The sequence below is a fragment of the Agelaius tricolor genome, unplaced genomic scaffold (genome assembly GCF_023055355.1).
Source record: "Agelaius tricolor isolate 1412-34295 unplaced genomic scaffold, bAgeTri1.0.p SCAF_22, whole genome shotgun sequence".
NCBI classification, from domain to species: domain Eukaryota; kingdom Metazoa; phylum Chordata; class Aves; order Passeriformes; family Icteridae; genus Agelaius; species Agelaius tricolor.
The window spans coordinates 5,370,806-5,391,679 of NW_027269282.1; the positions used below are offsets into that span (position 1 = coordinate 5,370,806).

Sequence of the window (20,874 nt, forward strand, 5' to 3'; positions counted from 1 at the left end):
CTCAGCATTTTTCAGTGCCAAATTTACCTTCAGGGTCCCCCTTCCCTGCCAGTCTCAGTGTGGTACCAAACTCCCCTCCAGGCCTGGCCTTCCAAAGTCCCAGTTTGTTCTGTGAAGTCTTGCAACAAAACAAATACCAGCCTAACATGTCAAGGATGGGAGGAAAGGGCGCTTTTCATGTAGCAGTAATTAGAAGGTGCTCAGAGTTAATTACCTGACATTTCTTTCCTGATTCTCAGTGTTGTCAGTATTGATTGGTTGGATTAAGTAGAGCACACTGTAGGAGTAGGATGTCTTGCTGACTGGACAGGCTCAGTACTGGATGGTTACATGGTGTGGGTGCCTATTGAGCACATCTGAGACTGGAAAACAATATAATGAGCTTTGCACTTCCTTGAAGACATAGCCAGTGGCAGACACAGCAGGGTCCAGGTGTTAGGTCTGTACCTGAGCAACAACAGCAAGACAAAAACAGTGGAAAGGGAAATCATGATTTATAAATAGCAGGAAATGTCAAGACACGAAGCAATTCCCCAAAAAGCATAACAGTATGTTCCTTACTTCCATTAGTTACTTGAACAATATTGAAAAAAAACCCCTTGAAAGTGTCAGAAACATCCTTAGAACTTTTCCATGAAACTTCCAGGATCCTAAATGTGAAAGAGGGAAGAATGACTACAGTTGTTACACTTCCAATTAACGAACACGGTGGGTGTACCTGTGCTTGCACACACTGAAGCAAAAGCGCATTACAGATTTTTTTACTATTGTTTGTAGAGAGGGAGCCTCCTGAATAACTCTCTGAAGGATTTTCAGCTCCCTTATAAAGCTCATTTTCAGCTCCCTGGTAAAGCTCATTTTCGGTAAAAGCTCATTGTAATGAAGATAACGCAAAGCTAGAACACGCATCCATTACACCCCAGCGGTAAAATAAGCACATTTCAGTGCATTTCCAGGGGCTCCTTTCGCTGCTCCCGGGGCAGTCTCTGTCCGTGGGTGCTGCCGGGCGCGGAGGGCGCGGGGAGCGGGCGCCGTTCCCCACCGGACACAGCAGAGGGCGCTGCGGGGACAGCGCCGAGCTCCGCCGGGCCCGCGGCTCCTCCGCAGGACGTTCTGATCCGGGATCATCGTCCCTCAGGCTCTGGGCCGCGTTTGCCGCATTCCCTCCCTCTCCTCCCTCTCCTTCCTCTGCTCTCCTCCCTCTCCTCTGCTCTTCTCCTCTCCTCTTCTCTGCTCTCCTCCTCTCCACCCTCTCCTCTGCTCTCCTCTTCTCTGCCCGTTGCTCCGCAGGACGTTCTGACCGGGATAGTCGCCACTCGGGCTGTGGGCCGCGTTTGCTGCATTCCCTCCCTTTCCTTCCTCTGCTCTCCTCCCACTGACACCCCGCGTTTCAGCACCTCCGAGCGGCGTTTGCCTCTTCAAATTCTTGTCCTTCTCCGAAGCTGGTTTCTTTTGCCTTGCTTTTACAATAGTCACTGCACTTCTGTCGCGGCTGTTTTGTGTAGAAACAATTGGCAGGTTGGTTCATTCCTTTCTGGTTATGCAAGAAGTGTGGCTTTGGAACCAACCGTGCAGGATTGCAGGAGCTGTGCATGCGCCTGTGGATTCCCAGGCCGCTCCCGCCGTGCCTGTGCACACACATCTGTCCGTGTGGCACGCATCTCCTGTCCCTGTGGCACACACATCTCCTGTCCCCATGACACACACATCTCCTGTCCCTGTGGCACACACATCTCCTGTCCCCATGGCACACACATCTCCTGTCCCCGTGGCACACACATCTCCTGTGTGACACAGACATCTCCTGTCCCCTTGGCACACACATCTCCTGTCCCTGTGGCACACACATCTCCTGTCCCCATGGCACACACATCTCCTGTCCCCGTGGCACACACATCTCCTGTCCGTGTGGCACACACATCTCCTGTCCCTGTGGCACACACATCTCCTGTCCCCATGGCACACATATCTCCTGTCCCCATGGCACACACATCTCCTGTCCCTGTGGCACACACATCTGTCCATGCTCCTGCAACTGAGCAGGGCTCGGGCAGCCCTCCTGCCTGCTCTGCTCCGTATCACTGTCTCCCAACAGCCTAGAAATGGCTTATTGCCAAAAACTATCACAACACAACTGAAAAAGAGCTGCCAGGACTGTGAAAAGGTCTATCTGTTGGAGAAGACAGCAACACATGAACAGGTTTCAGCTCAAGAAGTACTGCTCCATAAGAAAGCAAATGTTGTCCATCCTAAATAGTTTGCATAAAAAAATATCCACCTTCTTTTTTCCCAACCTAGCATATGGGTCATCAGAAAATGTATCAGAAAATGCAATGATTGCTAAAGATTTTAGCACAAGATGAAGTTTGATTGACTTCATCATTTCAGATGGAGTAAAATCCAGTCTTTTCGAGTCAGGGCATGAAGATGCTTGCCTTGATCTCTGCATCTGAAAGCCAAACACAAGTCTCCCCATGGAAACATAGGGACAGGAAGATTATTTAGGGAGGATGCAGATAATCTGTTTAGAACCCAACATTTGTCTCCACAAAGATTCCAGTTGGGCTTTGTCCCAGTTCTTCCTTCCATTTGGATGAACTCTAATGAGACATGAATTTCTGCATGCTTTCCTTCCCACAGTTTGGCACTGCAATGCTGAAGCACAAGGTCACAGAGGTCATGACAAGAAGTAGGAGAGAAATGAACACACACAGGCTTCATGATGATAACAACACAGGTTGCAGCACAATGTTGCCAGTACAGTGACACACTTTACACAATATTTTCTTCATTAAATAGAGGTTCACTTCTCACTTGCAAATGGTAAACAGCATTAACCTGGGTGGCCTTTATTTGACAGTCACTGCAGATGCAAATAACAATTCAGAAGAGGTCCAATAAAAACTGCCAATGAAAGAATGAGTCAAATCTTACACAAAATGAGCAAGAATGCCACAATGCAAGCTAGTACCTTCTATTGTGGACAATCTATCCTTAGTATTCCCAAACAAGCAGTGCTGTTGGCACTGTGATTCCTGTCCTGCCGCCCATGCTCAATAGTGAAGAAGGAGCAAGTACCAAGACTGTCAAGTCAGAATTAATTATGGTCAGTCATTAATGCCTCATGTCCTGTGCTAGGATCTCACAATTTCAAATACAAACTTTAGAATTAAACCTCAGTAGGTGTTTGCTGGGGGACATGCACACGATCCTGCTGCACAGATGACAGGCTGGGTCTGACCTGACATGCCCACCTTGTGCAGCCCCTGCTAGGGGGAAGCACATCCCTCCTTGAAAAGCCTTTCTGTAGGGGGATCTCAGCTCTGAGATACACACACCGAGGTTAACAGTGCATGTGCTGCCAGAATTGGCAATACATTACACAATATAAACACAGGCAATGCCCCAGATCCAGATGCCATGTATAGAAACTCCCCAGTCTTAATCCTCATTTAAATACCATCTTTATCTCTTTATTCTCTAAACCCATGAGATTTTGTTTAAATGTCCAAGTCAGGGACAAGGAAAAACCCTACCTCAGAACAGTATCATGACTCAGTACCTGCAAAACACATCATAGATGTACATGGTCTGTATTAGGAATGAACCTCTCACCTCTCTGAAGATCAAGTCTTTTCAAGTTATTCCCATCCAAAGGGCAGCTCACAGGTGCAGAGGAAAAAAATAGCTACTGATGGATTGGACCCCATGGCCCTTTCATGTAGCATATCACTGCAGCCCTTCAAAGGTCAAGTTCAGTGGCTTCTGAGAAATAAATAGTAATTCTTGCAGCCTCGCAGTCAGGCACACAAGGCTAAGAAAGGTGTCCTGAGCTCTATCTGAAGCCACATTGCACTGAGAAGCAGAGACCAGCCCTACTTTCCAATATATTTTTTTTAACTTTGTTGTTACAGGGAAAACCTAGAACATACCTCTTTAAAAATTATCTTAGATATGCTCTGGTTCTAATAGGTATTACAACTTAATAGGCATATTAGAACCTATTATGTATAAGGTTCTAAGAGAAATATTGTGAGATTCCATGGTATGAAGCCCACCTGCAATGCAAACTGCTGCTCTGGAGTGCAACCAGTCTCCAGCCTTCCCAGATTGCTTTCTGGCAGCCTGTGCCTCCTCCCCTGCTAAATTTTCTCTGCATGTGATCTCATCCACATTAATACCCTCCTCCCACAGACCACCTTTCTCTGAGATTTTACACACTGTGATACAAAGCATCCACTGGAAGGGATCCTACCCTGTTGCTCTTCTGCTTGCACTCACCTGCTCCTAACAGAAAAATAACATCAGCATTTTTCTTCTGAGAGCAAGCACATCAACACACCTCAGACACAATCAGGATGTATATTAAATTAACTTTATCATAAAAAGACAATATACAATAGGTAGCACAGACTTGTCAGTAACATGGCCCTGAAATGTGTTTTGAGAAGATCTTGAAGGTTTAAATTTCATTCTGCTTTTCCATAAGCACATTCTGCAGAGTGCAAATGATGCAGTAAGGCATGATAGGAAGTGGGGTACATAGATCCTACAGCTTGGAGAACACTAAAGCTGAGGCCTAATGCTAAAGCAAAGGTCTAATGCTAAAACAGACATCTTATCACTGTAAAATGTTTGCCCAGCACTATAAAATTACATGGTGATTAATCAATGCTGATAAGAACATTCTGAGCACTTCTTACTGTCTCCATGCCCAACACTTCTGTGCTAGCACCTTATAGTGAATACTTCAAAGTACTCTAAGACCAATAACTGATTCATCTGGAAGATTTAATCTTCTCTTTACAAACTGAGAAAATCTGATATGTAAAGGATGTCATGAGCAGGTCATGGCAGAGGGACATATCAAATTGGCACTCATTCCAGTAGAGGGGACTGTTACTGGACTAATAGAATATTAATCAAGGAAAAATAGGTAGATAGATCTGATACTTCTGAGAATGAGTTGTGAATTGAGAAAACTTGCAAATTTTGCATTTATTTTATCTGTATTGGAAAGAGAAAATCCATATATACAGAAAATCAATACAGTAAATTCCAGGCATCTGATACACAATTTATTATGTACCTGGTGACTCACAGTAACAAATCACAACTATCCATAGCTAACATAAAATAAAACTCAAAGGTTAATAACCTGGGAGGAAGCTTACATCAACATTTTTTCCCCCACACTTGAGCTAGGTGTCACTGTGCCTCAGAGGGTGGCAGTCCTTACCCTCCCCTGTACCTGACCCTCACCCCCTCCCAGCCAGCCAGACCTGGGCTCTTGGCTTGTGTGAAGGCCAACAATGCAGTTTCAGCTTCTGTCTGGATACATGGCCTGTCTCTAAAGGAATCACAGCACTCAGGAATTTCAGAGACATAACAGATATTTCCTCAGTGTTGCTGATCCCACTGGGGATGGGTAGGCTGCACAAGAGGAACATTTCCTCTTTGCAAAGTTTCACAGGCTTTCTGCTAAGAAACATAATCATCCTCTAAACAACTAACAGTAAGGACAGAGTCCACAGAGATTTGGAAACACTATTGTCTTTAGGAACCACATAAAACCTTAAAACCAGACTGCTTTTGACCAAGTGTTCACACTTGTATGTTAGCCATAACTAACTAGGAAGCATTTATTTACTGTTAAAACCCAAATATGCGCCTCAGGTGAGGTTCCAGCTAATGCAGCAGAGGTCCTGTCAGAGAATGTTTATAAAGTACTTGTCCTACTCGTTGCAGAGGGGACACAATTTTGACAGAAGTGTCAGAGAAAGACATTGTCCAGCCTTACTGTCTGACCATGCCAACACACTGGGATGTTTCAGTCAGAAGACCAAAAAAAAGTGCTCTAAAGATAGTCACAAGAAGATCGTCTTTTATTTTGTGCCAGAAAATAAAAAGTAAAAAGCTGTTCTGTAGAGAAACTCTGAATTGTTTAATCATCTTCAATAATTCCAATTGCTACTGACTTATTTTCTTCTTGTATGTCAATTTGGATTTATTGGCCTCCCACAGATTTCAGGTGTTTGCATATTTTATAGTACTATGTAATGCATTCCTTACCATGATCGCTTCAGAAGGATTTTCACACAGCACTTGTTAAGCTCCAGAAAAAGCTACAGGTATGTGTTTTTCCCAATTATTTAACTAACATATATTTGTCTAAATTCCTCTTCCAAAACATGGCTGATCTTTACAATACCAGAATACCTAGATCAAACAAAAAATTTCTATGTTTTTGGCCTGACATTCATACTGAAAGGGAATACTGAAACTGAGGAGCTTGCAGGAGAGGTAGAGGATGCAACAGATGACAGTGATCCAAATCAGCAGACAGAATTAACTACACAGGATCATGTGTTACCTAAGTAAATATTAGGCAATCAGCAAAAATACATTTTTTTCCCTATGATGTATATCTGTATCAAGATTTATATCCAGGGATGACAAGTTTTGCTCTCAAGCCTCTGATTAAAAAAAAAATTAATTAAAAAATCATTTGACTTGGGAAAAGGTCAGTAAGGAATGAAAAAAAAGTAACAGAGCAAACAAAAATGTTGCAAGATGAAAGCTAACCACTCTTGGTGCTCTTTGCGCCAGCCCTGCGGCAGCACAGAGCACTGCTAATCCCTCCCTGCCACCTGAGAGGAGCCCAGCGAGGCAGATGTGAGCAGGAACAGCTGCATTAGCTGCTCTTGGACAACCTTTAGCTGGGTCTCATTGAAAGAGTGTCAAACAACAAGACCTCTCTGAGAGACTTTTTTAGAAAATAACAATCTCTGCACCAAGAGGCAACTGCTCGAGCTTCTGGCCATGCAAACTGGGGAGTTACCAAGAGGGACTTCCCCCCAACTCTGATAAAAGTCCATGTAACTGGCAGTCACTTAAATGCATTGTCTTAAGGTGACTAGGAACAACAATCACAAGGGCTCTGGATGAAAAGGTAATTTACTTCAATTTTAAGCTCTGTTAAATCTGGACACTGAACCTCCATTAGAAAAGTTTCGATGTCCGACAAGCGTATGGAAATTCTCCTGTCAAAGTCGATTCATTGAGAAAGTCCTTTTGTGAATCATTTCAATTGAATGGGAAAAATCAATTTCAGACTGAAATTCTTTACCATATTGATCTATTGTAAATCTATACCATTTGCTATGGATCCTTGAAGCCACACGGAAGTAATCTTAAAATCACAGAAAAAATACCACTAATAGATTAGACAACTAGAGGGTAGACAGCATCCCATTAAAACAGTGTTTTCAGGTTTGTAAGGTTTTGAGTAGGCTGGGTAAATCACTGAGGTGAATGCACTGCATAAAAACAAGTTGTTATTACGTGAGGGTGTAGCTGTCACAGTATAAAAGATGGTTGAGTAAGCAGATCGAATAGCAAAAAGCAGGAAGCTAACAAGAGTGCTAAGGAGATTAAAGAAACAACAACTGATATTCTACTGAAAGAGGTAAGTGACTTAAGGCAAAAATAATCTAAAGAAAAAGAAAAAAGTAAAAAAATTTGCTTGCTTTATCCATTTCTTGGGCAAAGGTGCTTAGCTGAAGTTAACAACTCCCTGTTGCCTCAGAGTTAAGACTTCAATGATATTGTTGATCTCTTCTGCTCTCTCGTGTGTCATAATGCATGTTTTGATCTTTCATAGTAAGCTCATTAGAAGATGCTAGGGGATTTTTATGGTTTTATTTGTGAGGAGTATCCTCTTTAGAGTATCTAGTTCCATTTACCAGTCTTGACTAACAGCTACTGTGTGACCACTTGCTTGCTGCATTTTCACTTTTGGGGGGGAAATGAGAAAAAGAAAGGGGATGGAGATAGGAGAAATAAAAATTCTAAATTCTTACATTCTATGACAACTATTTGATACATGGAAATATGTGAGATAATGAATCAATGTATACTGGTATGAATTTTTGAAAAGCATATGGAATTACTGCAAGACTGGAAGAAAGCAAATAGCACTTCAACCCAGAAGATAAAAAGAAGGATCCCAGCAACAGCATGGATGCTTTTTTTTCAAATGATGAAGTAGTACTACAGAATATTAAGTACCGTAGTGACTACACAGAGCTAAACGAAGCCATCAATTCTACTGCCTGGACATACCTCCTTAGTTTTGGGGTGGTTTTTTTCCTTTTTTTTATTAATTTTTTTTTTTTAAACAAACACAGATTGCAAAATTTGGAGATGAGAATGCAAATGAGATGAAATCCATCTGGGTGTTACAGAAGTGTTTCCTAATGTGTCTTCTTGCAGAAACTTAATTTAAAAAATGAAAACCACCAGAGTGCACCACTTTTGAATGGAATAGAAGAGAAGGAAAGAAAAGGAAAGAAAGACTCATCATTTCCAGCACTCATCAGAATCTCCAGAGCCTTGGGTTGTCCTCCAGCTGTGTTGGGAGGCTGAAGTCAAGCACCTCCTATAGAAGCTCCAGCTCTGTGGGAATATGGGACCCTTTCCTTACATTTGGTCAACAAGATGGGTTCGGGATGTATTACTCTAATATGGAATAATTAATTATATCAGTTACACCAAAGGTTTTACAACAATATGTGGGTGTATGAAATGAAGTGTGGCACGTGACAGCACCTCAGGAGGAAGTCTTGCAATGATCTGCACTCCACACCATGGACTGAAACATGAGTAAGATGGGGATGTCAGCAGCCAGAAGAGGACAACAGAGGGTGTTAGCACAGAAGAAGTCTCTGTTGTGGAGTGTATGCACAGCACATGGAGCAGATACTGCTTACTATATTCTAGCAGTTTTTAGTATTTACAAAGTGACTGAACAGTTTAACACTCTTCAAGTGTTCCTCTGCTGTTCAGAATCAGCTGCCTAAAGCTCATATAATTAATGATCCATTTCTCACTGGTGATGATGATTTGACATTTATAGTATTTACAGCATTTATTGCATGCTCCTGCTAACAGAGACAGATTTCCATATGTGCTATAGGACATGAGCCCAGCTTAAATGCCATCATTTCCTCAAGGAAGGTTTGAAGTTGGAGGTTACCAGTTATAAACAGAGATATGGGGTATTGCAGGAATATTTTCCAGCATTTGCATTGCATACCTCTACCAGGAAGAGCCTTCTTTGGATTGCTACAGAGTGAGTCAAAATGCTGTGACTGCAGTCATAGCAAATTCATCTAAAGCTATGGGCAGACTGCCAGAGAAGCTCAAAGCACAGTTTTGGGGCAAACTATACCATGGTGGGTGTTGTGTTTGAAAGGCTGAGAAATGAGCAGGCTGTGTGCCAAAGAAGAGGAAACACTCAGGAGCTCCAAGCAGCCTCAAGTACAGAAACATCCCATGGTACAGAGATTAATCCTGGCAGTGCTGCCTCAGGCTTAAAAGGTACTCAAGGCAGCCTGAGCCAGTGCCTGAAGTACCACCCCAGGATGTACAAGACTGGGGATGAAAATGCAGTCTGCTTCTGACTAGTTAGAGTATTTCTCAAGGCTGGTATCAACTGCAGCCAATCATATTGCAAAACACCCAAACTCAGCTGGAAATTAAGTGAAGACATTGTGCTTCAGCATTTCAGAAAAAAAAATGCAATTCTGTTCAGCTAAAACTGTTCTCTTGCTTTTTAAAGTTTGAAAGATCCTCACAGCAAAATAGGGTTCAGCTTTCTGAAACTGCTGAAGACCAAATAAAACTCCTTCCTAAATATGTCTGAGGTCTTCTAGAAAGTATTTTGTGGGAAACAGCCTGAACAGAAATCAGCTTCTCATCAGAGAAAATGATAGAGCTGACTGCAAAAAAGGCTGACTCAAGTTCAGTACAGCTGAAGAGCACTACTTGCCTGGGTTTGCTGTTATATGCTTACCCTTCTGTCATTTGTTATAATTACCAAACAAGCCCCCTTCCATCCCATTTCCTAACAGCAAGTACCAGCTTCCCAGCAGAAGGAATTACGCTTCCAGATCTGGCACAGGCACAAAGCAATCTGTATCAAGGGAAATTCTCACCACAAGCAGATGAGAAGCCACAGGAAAACTGTGTTAACACTATGTTAACTTACACAAAAGACTTACAGAGAGGCAGCAATTTTCAATTTCCTCCCCATGCCCTATTTCCCAGCTTGTTGTCCAAAGTCTCATGTCATTTTAGCAACTACTGGCAGGTAGGTGCACGGGGTCATCACAAGAATTTCAGAACTTTATACCGAGGGAGAAAGTGAGGTGCATGCACTGCAGTAACCTTTGAGCTGAGACACAGAGGAAACAATGCCAGAGGGTACAGAGCCCCTGACAAAATCCTCCTGGCTCCTCAGAGCAATAGTCTTACTCCAAAGCACTCCTCCAGAAAAGCCTGGAAACAGAACACAGCATCTGTGGGAAAGTAGCAGTCAAACTGGGTTTCACCAAAAAAGACAGGTACAAGTCTGAGTCAAAAATTAGACAAAGCCTTCTCCCATGCCAGCATTCTCCCATTTCCCACTGAAACTGGAGAGACATTGGTCCAAGCTGTTCTCAAATACCCGAGCCCCAGAATCCCAGGACTTGGAGGGCGAAGCAAGAAAACCACAGAAACAGAAACTCCACTTCAGGCTTTGAGCAACCTGGTCGAAAAGGGATGAAACATTCTCCTGCTGAACCTGACAGGTGAAGGCATCAGAAGACTCCCTGGCATTGCAAACACAATCAGCCTAAACAAAAGCTGGGCTAAAGTTACCTAAGGACGACTGGCTGCTGACAGCAATCTGGAGAGCTGAGTCCAGCTTCTCACTGCCATGTGGGTAGGAAGCATTCCAAGGTGCCTGAGATGCCCAAACAAGCTCAGAGGTGTCTGGCACATTAACCAAAGCATTGGCAAGGTTCACCAGAGCAAGAGCTATTGCAGCACTGACAGGCAGGAGTGGCACTGAAGGGCACAGTGAGATGTGCTGTCACCAAGTGGCAGTACAGCCATACCTCAGACTCTATACTTTCCTCTTATTTCATTTTATATTCTGCTGGCTCTGACTTCTTTATGTGTCACCAGATATTAATTAAATAATAATTAATCAGAGCATTTTGGTTTAATTGTTTCAATGGCATCCTGAGTTTGGACTCAATATATATTGCAACCCAGGGCAGCTCAGATTTTACAGGTTATCATATATTGTTTATCACACTTCAGCTGGAAGGAAAACAACTAGGTATATTTGATACAGTAAAAGAGTAATTGTGGATGAGGCAAATACCACAGTGAAGTGCAAGATTGCCTCAGTGGTAGTGGTGTTCATCTCTCTCTATTTAAACCAGAAGTATCATTCTGTATTATACAGCACAGGTAGAAATTCTCTTCCTGGACAGAAAAGCACACACTTCTGCTGCCATCCTAATCCAAGAGAAATCCCTGTTCTTGTTACATATTTATTGCAGATCCTTTCTGTCCAAATCTGGGAAACATGCTAGTTTTAAAACATAAGAAGTCACACTGAACGCAATAGAAATTCAACAGAAGTGTCTGTACTTAAGTGCTCACCATGACACATCTGATTAGTGATTTGTCATGACTTCCTACAGTACCTTTTGACAATCATATCTGCTGTAGCTCAATTAAAAGCATCAGATCCATCTCTTTTGCAAATCTATTGCAGTGACTGCAGAGGAAATGCCTTTGAAGGGCATTGGAGCATTTACAACCCCATATATCACACACTGATTCTGAATCACACTGTACTGAATCAGGTATGCAAAGTCATGTACTCACCTTGCTCCAAACCCTTACTAAACATGACCCAGGGGTTACAGTTTAGCCACAGGAAGTACTGATTGCCTGAATTTGAATAGCACTACTTTTTTTCCTCAATGTATTCCCCTGAACTGCAATATACAACTATGGGTTTTTAGTCAAGCAATTAGCTTTTTCAAAGTCAGTAGCTTCACGTGGAACAAAATTGAATTTGAAAATTCTTTATCTGTACAACCCTGAAAACCCACATGGGCTATTGAAACTACCTCAAACACAGTCTCTCCATTTCTGAACCCATGTTTAGGTGCCAAAATACAAGTGCTTTAATCATTACATAAGCAACTTCAACAAGAGAGGCTTAATTAAAATCTAAATTCTCAGTTCAAAGCAATGCTTCTCTTTGTGATCTTGCATGACAGTGATCTCAAAAACCTTCTAAAATTTAGCTCCAGTGGTCTGTTTACACAGATTTCTAAAGAGATACATATGGAAATTAAAGACCATGGCAGTACCAATCCAACAGCATAATTTATTGGTCCTTTAAATCTATGTATCTAATGAAAACCAGAGAATAAAACCACGAAAGCATTGGAACACCTAATCTCACAATGTCTTGAACTTCTTATATTTAACCTGGTCTTTAGCTGGGGCAAAACTGACTCAGTCAAAGCTTGAGCTGAAGCACAGGTCAAGGGAAAAGATTTCAGAAATTACAGGCATTCTGCATTGTTTCTATAACAGTCTGTAAGTTGAAGATCTGCCATTTTTAAAGGCTGAACCTCTATTGGTTTATAATTATTGGTAACCAACATCAATGGCATTATCTCAGCCTAAAAGGAAAAAAAGAGTCCCTGTATTAGACAGTTTCTAAATAAGAGATGGAGCTCAAGGCTCCTCAGAATATCAGAAAAAGTGCTAAACTCCAAGGCTTATCCTTTCTGTTAAGCACAGGTGGACAGATGAGGTCCAAGACACAACACATAGAGGACTGTAACAGACATCTTAGCAAACCATTTTATTTACCACTGCAACATCAAAAGCTTGTTATCTTGAAAACAAAAATTGGAATTTAGTTGTTTCAACAAGAATTTAGCCACCTAATGAAATTACGGCACTGATAACACTTAGAAGCAATCCAAGTGGTCTTTAAACTTTCCTCATCGAAATATTACACGTCAGATATTGCTCACTTTGAACATCAGCTTTTTCCTTTTATTAGTATGAAAATCCAAAGTCTAAAGTCACTGGGAGAGATTTGCTCCATCTTCCTACTTCCAGTTTGAATGGTCAATAGTCAAAGTCTCTGTTCATAAACTTTCATGTCTGCTTATGCTGTCCACATTTTATCCTGGCAGTACAGCAAAATGTACAAGTAAATGTGTAAGTGGAACAAGAGAACTGGATTTGGAAAACTACTGAGCAAATGAATCAGCAGCTTCAGTTTTTGGATCATCTATGCATCTTATCAGATTAAACAGAAGAGATCAATGCCAAATATTTCTTTTGTATCAGAGCTCAGAAAAATTAATCTTTTGAGGACAAATTCTTATCCCAAATATACCAATGTAAATACACTCTATAACATATTAAAAAGTTCCCAGTCAAATCAGTAGAATTATGTCAGTTGTTATGCTTAGAGTCAGTAGGTCAAGATAGAAATCAGATGCTTTTTTCCCATGCAAGGTAGAGAGTACCAGTTCATACTTGTATGTATTTAACACCTACAGTTATCTCAGCATTCTGTTTGGTCTGTTTTTAAAACCATAGACACAGGCACACACACCACTCAACTTTGCATGAAGAGAGGTGAATGCAAGATTGTCAATGGTAACATGGAAGCAGCAAATTCACTCAGATTCTTCTATTTTATGCAGCAGCCACATCCTGCAACAAAAACAGTGTGCAGCTGTTCTTGGGCACTAGGGAGTAACTGCAAATACACGTGCAGCCTCCTTAATTGTTAAAAGAGTTCAATGACACATCTATGCCTTTCACACAAATGTTTTAACACAGTAAAAAATTATTTATAATATCCTGGCCCCAAATTTTACTATGTAAGGGCGACTATTTAGGCTGAAGGGTTAGAGTTTATTTTGTGTTTATAATTCAACAACCTATTGCATTTGAGTAGATTTCACAAGACCAATAAAAAAAAGGGCTTTTTATATGGTACCTAGAAGTGATTAAACTCCAGCTTCTGTAGTAATGACCTTTAGCTCCACTCTTTCATGGCTCAGACTGGTTGCACAACCACAGTACGAATAACTTTTAAGCAGCATTCAGGGATATCCTACATTTGTATGCTCATTGGTAGGTATCTAAAATACACCTCTGAATCCTGCATTCAGTAATGGAGCTCGAAAAAGGCTGGAAGACACACTCTTTTTAATTTCTTTTGCTCCCTTTTGGTCTCTTTCTTCATTATTCAAGAGTCAAGTGAATTGCACAAGGGGCAAATGATTACATTTGAAAGATGTGTTAATCTGAACCAGTGATACTTTAGATCAGCACAGAAAGTGGATTTAAACAAAGAAGGGAAACTATTGAGCTTTCTGTCACCTATAACAAATAGCAAAGGAAAAATCAAATTGTCACCATCTTGAAAACCCCATGCATGCAGACACTTCTGTCAAAAAGTAATAGTTTGAATAAATATTGAGCCATAACTGCTCAGACTTCAAAAATGACTAGCCTGTTAAAACTCATGGAACCCCTGCTATTCTACAGAGAAGTCATCATGGCACTTGTCATCCATTTTCTTAATAATTAAGTCTTGAGGGGGAAAATTATTATTTTCATTACTAGAATTTTTTTTCCAATCTTATGGAAAAAACACCCAGTGTTTGTGGGTCTGCCTTCAGCTCCTCATTTTCAGAACTGGGACATAGGTGATGTTTGCACAGCTGATTTAGGTTATTTTATGTCATTGGTTGTGTGCTTTGGTCACTGAGATCACAAACTACAGCATCACTCATTTGGAAACCACAAGGAACACAGATGATGTGCAGAGATAAGCCTGCAGTACAGAACATAGCCCATTGTTTTCCAGGACTTATGAGTGTGTTTTCTCACACCTACTTTCAAAACAAGCTGACAAAAGATTACCCACTATTAGCAGTTCAGCAGGACATCTGACCAGGAGCCTCCCCTGCCAGACTCAAGGACGACCCACTCACTGTTCCAAGTGGCTCAGATCACAGTTTTTAACAGTGAATTAATCAATAGTTTTGATTCATTAGGAATAAACTGTATAGGTGAAAGGTGACAAAACACCACAACTTGGACAAATTTGCTGTTCAAATGAGGTAAAGTGCCATGTACTTTATGTACCAGAGAGAAAGGGTGGAGAAGGAAAAGCAGTTACAGCTTTATACACACAGATGGCTCAGGTAATTGGCTTTGTTTCCTTGTCAAGTGACTCTGCTACACTTCCTCGCCTTCCTCCCCACCCCCACTGGTTTATAAAACACATCTAGGAGCCAAAACCACAGATGGTGTCAGTCACTCCAGATCTTTTGAGATGATGATGCAATATCCACTTAGGCTGAACGGGGACCTGCCCAACTACTAATTATTAGTATCTGTTGCATACCTTGTAAAAACCTTGAATCAACTGCATTGTTTCCCACATGCAAGGTGCAGCACAGACACAAGCCAAGAGACTTCAACATTGGTGTCACCTCCTTGCACCAAGTATGGAAAACCCCCCTATGAATTTTCTTTCATCCTCCTTAAACTGACATTTTCTAAAACCTAAGAGGAAGTTTGAACCACAAGGTCTAGGATGCTGTGTTGGCACAGGTACTTTCACTTCTATTCATACCCACTGATACAGCCAGGTTCCCTTACACCAATTAAGAATACCTAAGGTCTTAAGTGAGAAGTGTTAGTATTAGTTTATTCTTCAGACAAACCAGACCCAGATCAACAAAAGCCTTATTATCTTGACCAGTCACAGAATCACAGAATATTCTGAGTTAGAAGGGATCCACGAGGATCATCGAGTCCAACTCCTTACCCTGAACAGAACCATTCCCAAGGATCACACCCTGTGCCTAAGAGCATTGTCCAAATACTCTTTGAGCTCTGTGAGGACTGGTGCTGTGACCACTTCCCTGGGGAGCCTGTTCCAGTGCTCAAACACCACCTGGGTGAAGAATCTTTTTCTAACATCTAAACTAAACCTCTCCTGACACAGCTTCCATTCCCTTGGGTCCTGTCACTGGTCACCAAACAGAAGAACTGCCTGCCTGTCCTCTCCCAGTCACGAGGAAGCTGTTCCCCTGTCTCCTCCAGGCTGAACAAACCAAGAGCCCTCGGCAGCTCCTCATATGGCTTCCCCTCAAGGCCCTTCACCATCTTTGTTTCCCTCCTTTGGATGCTCTCTAATAAGTGAGTGCTGAAAGGACTTTGCTATTTAGCCCTATCTCTTGGATCATGTGCAGAAAATGTCTTCCACAGATCATATCCACAGCCTTTGGAAGCAAAGCTAGGAAGCTCCAGCTGCTAGCCCAGCCTTCATACCTCACCTTACAACAAGCACTTGTCTTTCTCACGCAGCATTAAGCACAGGTGCTCTCTTATTCCCATTTCAGATATAGAGGAAGGCAAAAAAACCCAAACCAAAACCACAGCTGTTTAAATCAACACGAAAAATCTCTCACAAAACAGGCTTGGTCTACTTGGCAGTTGAGCAAGTGCACTAACCTTTGCACAGTGTCAAAAGGGAAGGTGCACAATGGTGAGATTTCCAGCACCCTGTACATCCCAAAGGGGCTGGGAGCCCTGACCCTAAAGGAGTGCCTACTTCACAGACCCCTGGAGCTGCAAGGGAAACCCGTGCCTCAAAGGCTGGACATGTTAAGGACAGGAGTCTACACAAAGTATCTGGTGAAAAATACTGGAATATGTTTGCTTGCTCAAAGTGCAATCTAAGAGGCTCCTTTTCTCAGTGAAGCAAGACTTATTCAGTGCCTCTGCACACCTGGAGTAAATGAGAGCTCTATGAAAAACCCAGGGCTGCAGCTTTCACAGGGCTGGGTTTAGTTTTCACAATGCACTGCTCTCTTCTAACGCTCTTGTGCAAGACTTGTATGTTTAACATTTTTAACCAGCCAAAATTGCTCGCTCTTTATATTTGATCAGGAATAATTTTTTTTTTTTACCTTTGGACCTGTTGCAAGGCAGGTTCAAAGGTTACCTGGGTGCAGTGTCGCCTGTTTATTAAAGCCACACTCTGATGATTCGGGGCTTAGTCCTGCCACGGGAGCTGGGGAAGCACCACTGGAGCTGGGGAAGAACCAACCCTAGAACACCCCTTGGGAGTTGTAAAGCAGCAAAGGAAGCAAACTGTACCAGCCCCTCCACCCTCCTCCAGCACTGAAGGAAGGTAAGAAAATCCCTCCTAGTCAGAGCCTGTGTTTCCCAAGTATTGGGCTTCCTGTTCCTGCAGAGAAATACTGCAAGTGGGATAATAACCCCAATTTGTTGCAATACCTGGATCCAATGCACCCTTCTTATCACCCTGTGTGCTGTTAAAGGCAACAGCTGGATGTTATTAAAGAAGCAAGTCTGGGCTCAGGGGGGGCACACAGGGAAATCACAGCTTGAATGAGAGCAGCCACCTGAACACTCCCTGTTGCTATAGGCTAGCTGCAAGTAGAAACCTGTCTACAGTCCAGGTTGAAGCCATTTTCTTATCAATTTGTTAGTTATGCCTGTTTAAAGATAAAGTATACAAAGTAGCAGTGCCAGGCTCCCACTCACACTAATGTTTAAACCAGGTTCCAAAAATATAAGAATATTTGTTTTCACAGCATCACAAGCAGTAAAAGGCTGCAATATGCTAGGTCATTTACATGCACAAGTTTATTGGCAACATTTTATACAACGGAATCTAGCTTAATCCCTAACTAGGAAGATAGAAGATGTGGCTATAATGCCTTTTGTAATGGTTTAAAAGCCCATATCATAGGGTAGGGCACACCAGACTGTTGCCATTGCCTTGGTACTAGGCAATGCCAATGGCAACTGCTTGTTCTAGCTATAGAGATGGAGCCTTCTCCAAGCTCTTGCTTGTGTACAGAGAGGGTGGTGGAGACAAAGATCAACCTGAAATCAAGCTGCAAGCAAGAGAACTGGAAAAAATTATGCTGCTCTTGCAAGTCGTAAGCCCATCTCCTATCCCTACCTCCTTTCCTGAGGAACTCACTTGTGTTCTGAGAAGATAATTTATGTTCCAGTGCAGTTATTCTGCTTTACAAAGCTGGACACGGCCCTTGAAAAGCAGAACAGAGCAATAAAGAATTATTGTGTTTACAGCATTACGAAAACAAACTGGAATTTAAAATCATTCAAATGAAGTGAGCTCACACCTCCCACAGACTCACAAATTTAAATCTAAGTTTTGAAGGGACAACAGAATAAATGCTAACTAAGTGGAGTTTATGCTTTCCTTTCACTTATTTACATTCTCTGCTATTTCCTATATATAGAAAGGTTATTTTGGCATCTTTGGATAACAAAAGCTCATGTTGTGCTATGACCTTAAGGTTTGTTACAAAAGCTCACCTGATTCATCCTCTTTGCAAAACTTTTTTGACAGTGACAACAGAAAGGAAACAACATGAACTGCCCATATGTAAGCGACCTACTGCTCATCTTAAGTCACTAATGGGTATGATGGGTGTAGGTGTAAATTTTATATACATGCACAAAGGGAAGCAAAGGCTGAGATTCATAACTCTGCTTTGATTTTGACAGAAAAGTACTTGCAAAAAAAGATCTGTGCCTTTCAAAAATCTGGAGTTTATTCAAATCATTTATGAAAAATTAAAAGCCTCAATATTTGCATGTCACTTGTTATGTGTAACTGGGGAAGAGTGTCATCTGTATTCTAATTTATGAGCATTGAACAGAAATGATCATTAAGGAGAAGCTTTCCTATGTGCATCCTTTAATCCAATTTGTGTTGGAGCTGTGACACCCAGTGAGCCCAGGCAATAGAGTGTAGCTTTACAGAGCTCTGGGTCACATCCTGGGCTCCTGGCAGGCCAGGCAGGACCGTGCTGCGGGCATGCTCTCCCACCCTGCAGCAAAGTGAATGCACCTGAGATACACAGACTGCTATCCAACAGCTGACCAGTGACAGGGCAAACTCACTGCTTCTTCTCTTGCTCCTGGAAAAATAACAGCCCGAGGCCACATATCTGAAGGGGGGAAATGCTAAGAGAAGCACACAGAATGGGTGCTAATGGGCCTGGCTGGGCTGGAGCCTGGCCTTGTCTCCTCTCTATAAGCCTCACAAATGCCCCCTGACAGGCACTATTAAAGCTGAAGATCATAGCTTCTCTGAAATGCCACAGGAAGAAGTCTGGGAAGGAAAAGCCAAAGGCAGAGGAGTTTCATGAAGAAAAAGCTATTTCTTTTTTATGCTCAGCTTGCAGGAAAAACAGTGAATCAACCCTCAGTTTCCCTAAAAGATACCTACATGGCTAAATAATGCCACAACTACATGTAAGCTAGTTCTACCTTAATAGTATAAAGATTACAGCAGCAATAAAAATATAATTGCAATTAGTAGGGGCTACGTGTTTTAGCAAGCCAAGGTCCAGTACAGGTTGTATTTTGGATGCAAGTACATGCTGTGTTAATTCCATCTCAGCTTTACAGTTTGTCTAGCTAAGCAGATTATTCTGAAATCATGCAGCATAGGAAAACTGTCATATGGGAAACTCCTATGTGGAGAAAATAATTCTAAAATCTGAGATTAAGGCAATTAAGAAGAGAGGTGAAGTTACTGTGTTTCCCATCCCTCCAAACCTACTGCAAAATTCCAGTTATTTAGACAAGGATTGAAGAGGAAAAGGGAAACTGCAACAGCTATAAACTTATAAACAAAGAAATAAAACTGTGAAATCATTTTAAAAAGTCCATGTCACAGCAGAAAACAAAACTGAAGCTTGAAACATGATTCACTGTTACCTGGTACAAATAATTGCAGCTATGTATGTCTATAACAGAACAGAAAGAACTAGGTAGCTTTTTGGGGGAAAAAACAAAAAGAAAAGAAAAAACCCAACAACAGCAACTAGAAAACTAACATCAAAACCAAATAAAACAAAACCATCAGCAGAAATCCAGCCCACCAGCAAGTCCATTGCAGCAGTATATGAGAGATGCTGTAGTCAAATCATTTTGTTGGTATTACAGGCTACAAAGCTTTGCTCACCATAACATATATGCAGCTATAGAGAGAAAATTTCTATTGTTGAGAATACAAGCTTTATACATAGGAAAGATAATAGCAAAGAAAGAAATAAACTTAAATAAATAAATAATAAAACAGCTTAGAAAGAATAAACTATAAATATAATTTCAAAATGTTTTGGTTTACTTTTCATTTAGATCTACTTCAAGCTTTTTTCATTAACAAACAAAAAACCTTAATTACTTCCTCTTGTGTGGGTGGATTGTTGGGGGTTTTTATTTTTGGTTTATTTTTTTTAATCACTAATTTCCCCATGCAAGTTCCTCCCTTAAAGCTCCCCTCCCAAAAGTGCCCAAATTGATTACTAATGTGCTTTTCTGCTTGCTGATTTATTTAAACTGGGGACAAGAAACTGGCTGTAGTTTTTGACATGAGTGTTACCTAAGTGGTGTTGGTTTTGTACTGTGCTACTAAGGCTCCCTTTTACTTAAGAAGAGGTTGATTTCCTACCCTATATTCAAAATGGTAGGTGCCTTTATCACTAGTTCTCATCTCTATACATGCTCTGCCAGATTTTCTGTGTAAGTAATGAAGTTTTACTGTATTTGTTTTATTGCTCATGATTTGCTTGTTGTTACTCACATGGGCTTTAGTAAATCCAATGTGCAAGTGCCGTGATTAGATGCAGGGTTCAAGATAATGAGTTTTTCAGGAGCCTCCTAGGAAATCTCTGGTAGTGTGCTATCAGTTAAATGTGGACCTTGGGCTGAGTTAAGTTCAGATATGTGTTTGTTCTTTGCTCTTCATAATTGAAGTGCTGTGATAATATGAAGTAATGGACATTAATATCTAGAAACTTTAAGTGCTACCTTTTCTCTGTGTGGCTAAGGTGCCTAGTGATAATATTCTAATTTTCTTAGGAGTTCTATGTGAATTTTCAAGTCAAGCTTAAGTCC

At 41.5% G+C, this 20,874-nt stretch overlaps 1 long non-coding RNA gene across 1 annotated transcript in view; it reads right to left on the reverse strand.

Moving 5' to 3' along the window:
* LOC139599070 (uncharacterized) overlaps window positions 1-584 on the reverse strand; it is a 39,786-nt gene extending 39,202 nt beyond the window's left edge. The window contains exon 1 of the long non-coding RNA XR_011682149.1: window positions 215-584. This is a non-coding gene — a long non-coding RNA (uncharacterized lncRNA). The remainder of the gene's footprint in view (window positions 1-214) is intronic.
* Window positions 585-20,874: the final 20,290 nt, after the last annotated feature.